This window comes from Cotesia glomerata, linkage group LG3, assembly GCF_020080835.1.
Source record: "Cotesia glomerata isolate CgM1 linkage group LG3, MPM_Cglom_v2.3, whole genome shotgun sequence".
Classification (NCBI taxonomy): domain Eukaryota; kingdom Metazoa; phylum Arthropoda; class Insecta; order Hymenoptera; family Braconidae; genus Cotesia; species Cotesia glomerata.
This window is the reverse complement of record NC_058160.1, coordinates 17,712,460-17,722,331: the sequence shown is the minus strand read 5'-3', so window position 1 is coordinate 17,722,331 and position 9,872 is coordinate 17,712,460.

The window sequence follows — 9,872 nt, the reverse complement described above, 5'->3', positions numbered from 1 at the left end:
TTAACCTTTTATCGAATAAGTACTGCATTTTTTCAAATGATTACCAATTATCCATGCTAAAGTTAAACTTGCTTATTTCATTATATATTTTTTTTTTAATTTTATTGTTCACAAAATTTCATATAATTAAAAAAAAGCAAACTTAAGCCGTTAATGTGAAAGTGAGTTTGCCAGATTGAAATAGTGCCGCCAGCTTTTAACTAAAGAAAAGCAGGATATGAATTATTCTTTTTTTTTATACTACATGCTTTAATTTTTATTCCATGATTAGTCTGATACAAGTTAATGTTTATTCTCAATAAAAATAATCTCCCCTTAGTCGAGTCAAGATAAGCCACATAAGATTTTATCAAAATATATTTTTTTTATTCATTACTTGCGGTCATCTATTTATAATAATACGGTATTTGATAAATTATCCCGGGCCATCCGTGCCAAGACATTTTTTATACATTTTTAATTCTGATTAATTTCTATGAAGTAATTGGCCTTTTACTTATTATATATCATTTTTTTTCTTCAACAGTTACGGACCATTTCCACCAAACCCTCTTTCGTTAATTATTAACAATCGGTAAATTAAAATGATCTTCTCAACGTTTGACCTTGCTTCGGAAATTAAAATTTATTAGCAAGGGTTTTGTTTCAAAAATGGGACAATAATAATAAATTTTGCATATAGTGAAGCAACAAAAGTGGAAGCAGAAGAGAAGGAGTGGCATACGCGTCTCTGACTGTTGGTCTCAGAACTGTATATAACAGACCGTAAATGACGCTATCCCCACTTAGCTTATTATATTTCTCAATACTCCAAGTTACAAAATGAATAATACTTGTCTGGGTATGTAAAAGTTTTATTTAAACATGAACATGGGGTCATCATTTGTACTAAGAAGAATACAGTTAAATGTTTAGAACCTTTTTTTTTTTTTTTTTTTTTTTAATATAATTGACTTGCTACTAATTGAATGATTTTCATCAATTATACCGGGTCGTCCGTGCCAAGGTGTTTTTGGTAAATTATTTAAAAACCCTTATTTTTGTGCTATATCTAGAAGAGTACAGATAAAAATTATTATTTATAAACAAAATCGGACCATTATAGCTAGAATGCGGCCCAATGGCAATTATTTACAGCTCTTTTAAATTTTTATTATAATTGGCTGAGCCTAAATTATATTTATTTATTTTGTTTATAATTTTAGACCATCCATGCTGAGGTGAACCGCGCTAATTAATGACAACGCTTTGATTTTTATCAAATAATCGATCGGATAATGAAATTTTTAAATAAATAATTTATTATTGTAAATATCATAGATATTAAAAAAAAATCAACTCCAAAATGAATATGTTTTAGATGAATGGGAAACACATGTTAAAGACAGATTATAAATTTCGGAGTACTTTTATTAGTAAATATAAATTATGTACATGAGAGCCCTAAAAAAAAAATTTATATATATATTTAAATGTTTATTTATCAGGAAACAGTAAAAATATTTATAGGAATATGAAATTTTTTGAATTAATAAATTATAATTATTACTCACAAATGTAATTGTAATTTATTAACATCCTGTATTTTTTTATTTTAATCCAATGGTTCTTATAAAAATTGAAACACTTATATTTTCTAACAATTTATAGTTTATTGTTATTGTTATTTATTTTTATTATTATTATTATTATTATTTATATTTATTGTTATAATTTATAAATTATTAACATTTATTTTAAAACTGATAAATATTTCACGAGCAATAAAAAGAAATTATTATTAAAATAAATAATTTTATTTAAATAATTATAATAAAGATATTGATTGCACTGAATAATTATTACAATTTAAAAAACAATAAATTAATATTTTTATCGTAGTTTTATATGACTTGTATAATGGAGTACACATCATCTACTTATATACAAGAGAAAAATGTATGCTTTCACAGGGAGCTCTTTAATGCTACGAGGATCCGGTTAAAGTTGTAAATGCACATGTATCCGCCATCTATTAGATTTTCATTACATTAATTTAGGAAATCTGTTTTACTCTCAATTTCCACGATTAGTTTTGTCACAACCAGGTGGCACGACGCGATAATGTTTAGTACAACCACTTGGCCAACCTTAACATACGAAATCTCATATCCAGTTCTGCAAAATGTCGCACACCCTTTCAGACTGAAAGAAACTAGTTTTTATGATAAATCGATGCCACCCCAGTTAAACTGACGTCAGATCAATCTTACAGTTTACAGTAGTCACAGTGTATAGCAGAACATAAGAACATACCCTTGAGAGTGTGTTCTCACGTGGTTGAAACTCCCAGGTGGGATAGATAATTTCAAAGGTTATGGAAATACGTGCTAGTGCAACTTTTTCTAATAAACACCCAATAGTTTTACAATATTGTTAATCTAAATGTCATTTTTTAAATCGAAAAAATTCTCTCAGTATGTAAGGTAACTCAATTTTAAAATGTAAAAGTAATGAGTGAAATTCTGATCGAACTTAGTTTTGTTATTTAACCAAACAATATTTTGATATTTTAGATTAATTTCTCCCGGAGGTCTTAATTTGACTTCATTTAAGAATTATACTATCAATAGAAAACTCAAAAAACCATGGAGTGTCACGCAAAAACTATCAATAATTTTACCAATTGGAATTGGAATATCGGTCGTCTCTTTTATACGATGGAGTTATAAGAATAATTTACCACACGATATCAACGATTTTACGATGACTGAATCAGCTAGTAATTTAGTAGTATGATATTCCATCATTTATATTTATATTTTATAGAAAAAAAACACTTGATTTTATTCAAATAAGAAATACCCAAGCCGGACTTATCGTATTCGGTTTAACAATTTACCCTGGAGTAAAACGAAAAGAGTAGCTAATTGACTGAAAATAAATTTAGAAACATCAGGTCCAATCGACTGCTTTTATTTGTTACCTCCCGGGATAAGTTTTACAAACCGGATACGATAATAGATATTATTATAAATTTATTAATTATTTGAAAACAACCATTAATAAAATAAAATATGCTACATTCAATTATTATTGTCAAGAGAAAAAGTAATCAATATCACGAAGCTATATTTCGAAAGCGATTATTGCACGTCTCAAACACGAAGCGTTCGAGGTAGTTCTCTACTTTTAACCTTAGCAAAATCAAGTAACTTTCTGAACTAAACGTGTCTTTATTATGTGCATATTACACTTATAGAATGATATGAATACATGTAGGTCAAGAAAAAATACTTGTTTTAACGCATTTCATATTCTTAAAAGACGGTTATTTTATTTAGCAAAAAAAATTTCCAGGCCTGTCTGGATATCTGTATATTTTTATTAGCTTGAAAATTACAACGTACAGTTTCTTATTGCAAATGACTTTTTAATTCGGTGTCTTTTAATTATAATCAATAAAAAAAATTAGTAAAACGGTTCACCCTAAAGGCCATCCCTGCAACTTCCCGCTATTTCCATACCTGGGCGCTTTTTTGAGCTCGAAATATAATTTATGTGATATTTTGAGCTCGCTGAGCTCAAAGAGATAGTATTTCTATGCATTTCTATGCAAGTCTGATAGAAGATTCATAGAACACTACTTTTGAAATTTTCAAACCGCAATAACTTTTGAATGGATTAACCGATTTTCATGCGGTTGGCGGTATTCGACGCAATTTTATCAGCCTCATAAAGAATTTTCAGATTTTAATTGATCGAACCAAAAATTTCGGAGTAATTTCGAAAAAATACTTTTTCCAGTTTTCTTTCTTTCACGACATCTCTCGAACGAATTAACCGATTTCGACCAGCTTGGTGGCGATCGACGTGGTTTTTTATTGTCTAGAGCTGATTAGTTTTTGGAATCGATCGGTAAAGCCGTTTAAAAGTTAAAAAAAAAAAAACCACATTTGAAAAAATTTTTTTTTAGTTTTTTTAAGATTTCTTAAAATGTACTGATCCGAATCGGTCTAAATTATACTCAAAATCTAAGTTTGGCCAAGCCCTTTCAAATGGCATTAACCGCGATAAAATCGGATGAGCCGTTCAAAAGTTATAAGCGGTTTACATACTCACACACACACACACACACACACACACACACACACACACATACATACATACATATATACAGACACCGTGACAACCTCGCGGGAGCAGTCAGGGAAGCTTCCTATGACCTTCAAACGTCGAGATCTGATGAAAACTCGATTTTTGCAAAACGGGGTGAAAACAATAACTTCCCGATTTTTGAAAATCCTCGATTTCCTTAGCGGGAAGTTAAAAATTAGGAAAACGGTTGACCCTGAAGGCCATCCTTGCAACTTCCCGCTACTTTCGTAATTAAGCGCTCAACATTGCACCTATTACGTTTTTGAGCTCGAAGAGCTCTAAAATATAATTTTCGTGTAGTTTTGAGCTCTCCGAGCTCAAAAATCTAACAGAAGTTTAATAAAACACTATTTTTTGAATCTTCAAACCGCAATAACTTTTGAATGAATAAACCGATTTTCACGCGGTTGGCGGCATTCGCCGCAGTTTTTCAAATTCTATGATACATTTTTAAACACAAATTGATAAGACCTAAAGTTTCGGTGTAATTCGAAAAAAACACTTTTTTTTCGATTTCTTTCGTCAACGATATCTCACGAACAAATTAACCGATTTTGACCGGGCTGGTGGCAATCGACGTGGTTTTTTGAGGTTAAGAGCTGATTAGTTTTTGGAATTGATGGGTTCAAGCGTTTAAAAGATATTTCAAAAAAACGAATTTTTATAAATTTTATTTTTGAGATTTCTCAAAACTGATCGACTCAAATTCTGTAAATTAGTATCAGAATTTTAGTAGCAAACGAACTCTTCAGAACGCCGCTTATTTCGATCAAATCGGATGATCCGTTTAAAAGTTATGAGAGATTTACACACACACACACATACATACATACATACATACATACATACAGACACGGTGACATCACCGCGGAAATAGTCAGGAAAGCTTCCTAGGACCTCAAAACGTCGAGATCTGATGAAAACTCGATTTTCGAAAAACGGGGTGAAAACAATAATTTCTCGATTTTTGAAAATTTTCAATTTTCTTAGCGGGAAGTTAAAAATATCAGACTCAAACCAGCCCCTAATATTTAGATTAACCCGTGTCTACATCATGATACATTTCCCATTTAAATAACATCGGATTTTTGCACTTTTTGCAGTTAATTTTTTTCCACTGAAACAAATGTAGCTAAAAATACTTAAACAGCTATTTCTTGTAGGAAATTTAACGCTCTAGAAAAAAAGCCTGAATGCTTTTTTCGATAAAATTTACCGTTTAAAAGTTATTCAACGATAAGGTTGTATTCATAGTTAAATTCATCATTTTTTTATATATATCAAACTAAACGCATACAGATAGGTAATAAAATAAAAAAATACAAAAGTTGAATCCAAAATGAAGTATATTTTTGCTTATAAATAATAGTAGGATATTTGGCTCTGTATTCACTTACACCTTAAATCAAATATTGTTTTTGATCTTCTTAAGTAATTAATCTATTGATATAATCTTGTGTTAATTGAACATTTCTTTCAGCTACATGGTTTACTACTTGCAGATTGTTAACAATTCCCAGACCATTTAAGTAATTATCATTTTTAATCCACGTATCAGCATTAGTCTCTAAAAAATCTTTACTAATATCAAATCTATCGAAAAATTTTAACAAATTCGAATTAATAAAAAAATCAATATACTTCTTTTCTAAATTTTTAACCTCACCATCTGTATTAATAATATACCGTTTGAACGAATCAAATTCTGAATCTTCACAATTTTTTAACGCTTTGACCATTTTATTTTTAATGTTAGCTGATACGTTTGGATCAAAAAATGCAAGAGCAGCTATTTCAGAATGTAAATACCATAAGTGATTTTTAAATTTATAAAAAACAGCTTCTGAAATTATTTTATCAATTATTCTGCATTGATAAACAACTTTTAAAAATTGTAAATCTAAATTTGGAGATAGTTTGGCATGAGACACCGCAAACCAAAAAGGCACATAGATAAACAAATATCTAATAGATTTTTTTTCAGTTGTGTTATCTAGTTCATAAATATCTCGAAATATGCAAATTTTTAGAGTGTAAATCGCCTTAGACATCCAGCGAGGTTCCTGGTTGAAAGGCTCCTGGTTTGTAAAATTTGACTTTTTCAACATCCATTGTACCAAGGAAAATTTGACATAATTCTAAGAGCTATTTTTAATCATCACGAGGTAAGATTGAGCACAAAAACTTTTGAACTTTGGCATTTGTTTCTCCAACTTTCTTTAATAATTTGTGCGGAATTTTATTTCCTGCTAAACCATTCTTGTATTTGGTTTTATCGAGAGTACACCAATTTTTCTGGAACTTCTTAATCAATGGAACATTTGGCCCATCAGTACCTGGTATTTTCGTAATAAAATCACACTTTAAAACTAGCTCGTATTGTGATGTCTGCAAGGTAATACAAAAGTTCGTTTGATGGCGTTAGATTACAAAACGAATGAATTTCAAACGTTATTGCGTTGAGCTTTTTGTTTAATTGCCTTAAATTCACATATCTAAAAAAAGAAAATTGTTTAAACACTCAAATTTATGTAAAAGTACGTTAATATACGGCCTATCGGAGTTACTCCATATTTTTATTGCAAACAAAAAGCGATAATAAATAAAAAATAGGAAAATGATGAATTTAGCTATGAATACAACTTTGTCGTTGAATAACTTTTAAACGGTAAATTTTATCGAAAAAATTAGGAAAACGGTTGACCCTGAAGGCCATCCCTGTAACTTTCGCTAATTCCATAGCTAGGCGCTTAAAATTGTACTTATGACGTTTTTGAGCTCAAAAAAACAATTTATGTGTTATTTTAAGCTCTCCGAGCTCAAAGAGCTGGCTGTTCTATGCTTTTGAGCTCTTCGAGCTTAAGTCTGGTAGGGGTTTCATAAAACACTATTCTTAAAATTTTCAAAATGCAATTACTTTTGAATGAATAAACCGATTTTCACACGGTTAGTAGCATTCGACGCAGTTTTTCGAATCCTATGATTTACTTTTAAATACAAATTAATCAGACCGAAAATTTTGGAGAAATTTGAAAAATTCACTTTTTCCGAATTTTTTCAACAACGATCTCACGAACCAATCAACCGATTTTAACGTTCTTGGAGACGATCGGGGTGGTTTCTTAAGCTCTTATAGTTATATCATTACATAAAAAACGATCCAAAAAGAAATGTCGAAGTTATGTTAAAAAAACACTTGTTCCTAAATTTTTCGTCAACGATATCTCTCGAACCAATCAACTGATCTTTACGTTCTTGGTGGCGATCGACGTAGTTTTTTAAGCTCTAAAAATTATTTCCTGAAATCGAAAACAATCCAAGAAGAAATGTCGGAGTTATGTAAGAAAAACACTTTCCCAAATTTTTCGTTCACGATATCTCACGAACGAATTAACCAATTTTGATCGCGTTGACGGCGGACGATGCAGTTTTTTAAGTTTAAGAACTAATTAGTTTTTGGAATAGATCAGTAGAGCTGTTAAAAAGTTATTCCAAAAAAACAGTTTTTCAAATTGTTTATTTTTGAGATTTTACACGCACAAAGACACAGACACAGACACACATACACACACACACACACACACACACACACACACACACCATCGTGGGAATAGTCAGGGAAGCTTCCTAGGACCTCAAAACGTAGAGATCTGATGAAAACTCGATTTTCGAAAAACGATGTAAAACCAATAACTTCCCGATTTTCGAAAATTTTCAATTTTCTTAGCGGGAAGTTAAAAATCATTAAGGTCTTTTTTGTAGAGCGTTAAGTTCTTACAAGAAATGGCTGTTTAAGTATTCTTAGCTACATTTGTTTCAGTGGAAAAAAATTAACTGCGAAAAGTGTAAAAATCCGATGTTATTTAAATGGGAAATGTATCATGGAAATGTATATGATGTAGGCACGGGTTAATGTAGATATTAAGGGCTGGTTTGGGTCTGATATTTTTTTTTAGGTCATAACCTAAAAATTTGAGGGGCGTTTGCAGAACAAAACCCAATTTGGGAAATAACGGACACCCTAATCTATATACAATATATGTATACGAAGACTAGCCTTCAGTAACGCATGAAGGCCCTCACTCATCTGTTCGGTAGTGCGCTTGCGCCCTGTTTTGCTCATCAAATATAAATGGCGCGAAATATTTTAATCTTTCGAACTATTTTAATTTGTTGAATTGTACATTTAATACGAATAAATCAGTAACACGACTTATTTTTTTTCCTTAAAAATTAAATGACCGTTATGAGGCATGCAATTTAGGATTTTCCAAATTTTATTTTTTAACAGTATGCATTCATGAATAAATGCTTGAAAGATACGAACATTTATCAATTTCTGTAACTTTTAAATGACTTTTGATTGATAAAATGAAATCATGGAATCATAATTTACTTTCGGAATCTGACAGTATATTAATGGGATACTTGCAAACGAAAATAGTTTAATTTTCGGAGAATAAATTGAATTTGAATTCTGTGATATAAATTACTATGAAACTTATCTAAATTTTACGTCCGGCCATTTACAACTAGTAAACCATTTAATGAGAATAAGAAAAAATTTTTCAAAATGGATAACCCTGCAAGTCATCTATGAAACTTTCCGCTAATTACAAGCTTAAAGCATTTAAAAATTACGAAATTATCAAATTCTTCAGTTCCAAAAATTGGGTAATTATTTGATAAAATAATTTTTCGAAAATTTTTCACTTTTTATTATAACTCTCATTTAATATCTACCCCCGAGTCGAAATATAAATTCCAATTTGAGCCTCAAAATCCTTAGTGAGGTTTTTGAGGGCTACTTTGGAATTTCAAGGTAGATTTCAATATGGAAAGTAGTCATGATTTGAACCTCAAAATCCTACTTACGGACGGTTTTACAACTTGTTCTTTATTAATTATGTTCTTTAATAATTTTATTATTAAAAATTTTAAATGAATATGACACTATTGTTTTTTAAATCCTCCCTGCATTTTTTAAATAAACAAATGGTTTTATCTGATAAAATAAATTCAAAGTGATCAAGGTGTAAAATTTTTTAGCAGCAGTACAAGTTGTCATATAACATTTTACTAATTAATTTCATCAAAATAAATTAGCCAAATTGAAAAAAAAAAAAAAAAATTTTTTTTCTTGGGATTGTTGTTTCAATTTGAGTATTCAGATTATCATTTCATATACTAAACACTTTTACCTTCTTTGTTTCCCTATGTATCGAAATTAAATTAATCTAAAATCGTCCGACGCTCGGACTCGAACACGGAACCCTACGCTCTCTAAGCCGAAACCTAACCGACTACTCTATACCACGCATGTAGTTTTGATGATATCTGTACATGCTTTAAACATATTAGAATTCTCATTTGATCCTCATACTCCTCAATGAGAATTTTGAGGCTTTCGTTCGGATTTGAAACCTACTAAACGTTGGAAAAAAATAATGCTGCTTTCCAACCATGAATTTTTTATCTCGAGGAGTCCTTTCAAATTATTTGTTTTATTATCGTTAATAATAAATGTTTTGAGAGATGAGTATCAATTATTACTGTTTTTACTATCAGTAAACAAAAAATAGCTTCACTTAAATTAACTAAAAATTATAACTAAGTTAATAAATTTTTGTGACAAGAAGATAGATTAAGAAAATATTAATTACATTGATATTCCTTATACACTTTTACTCATGACTATTTTCGAATATTGTACTCATTTTTTAATATTTTAAAAT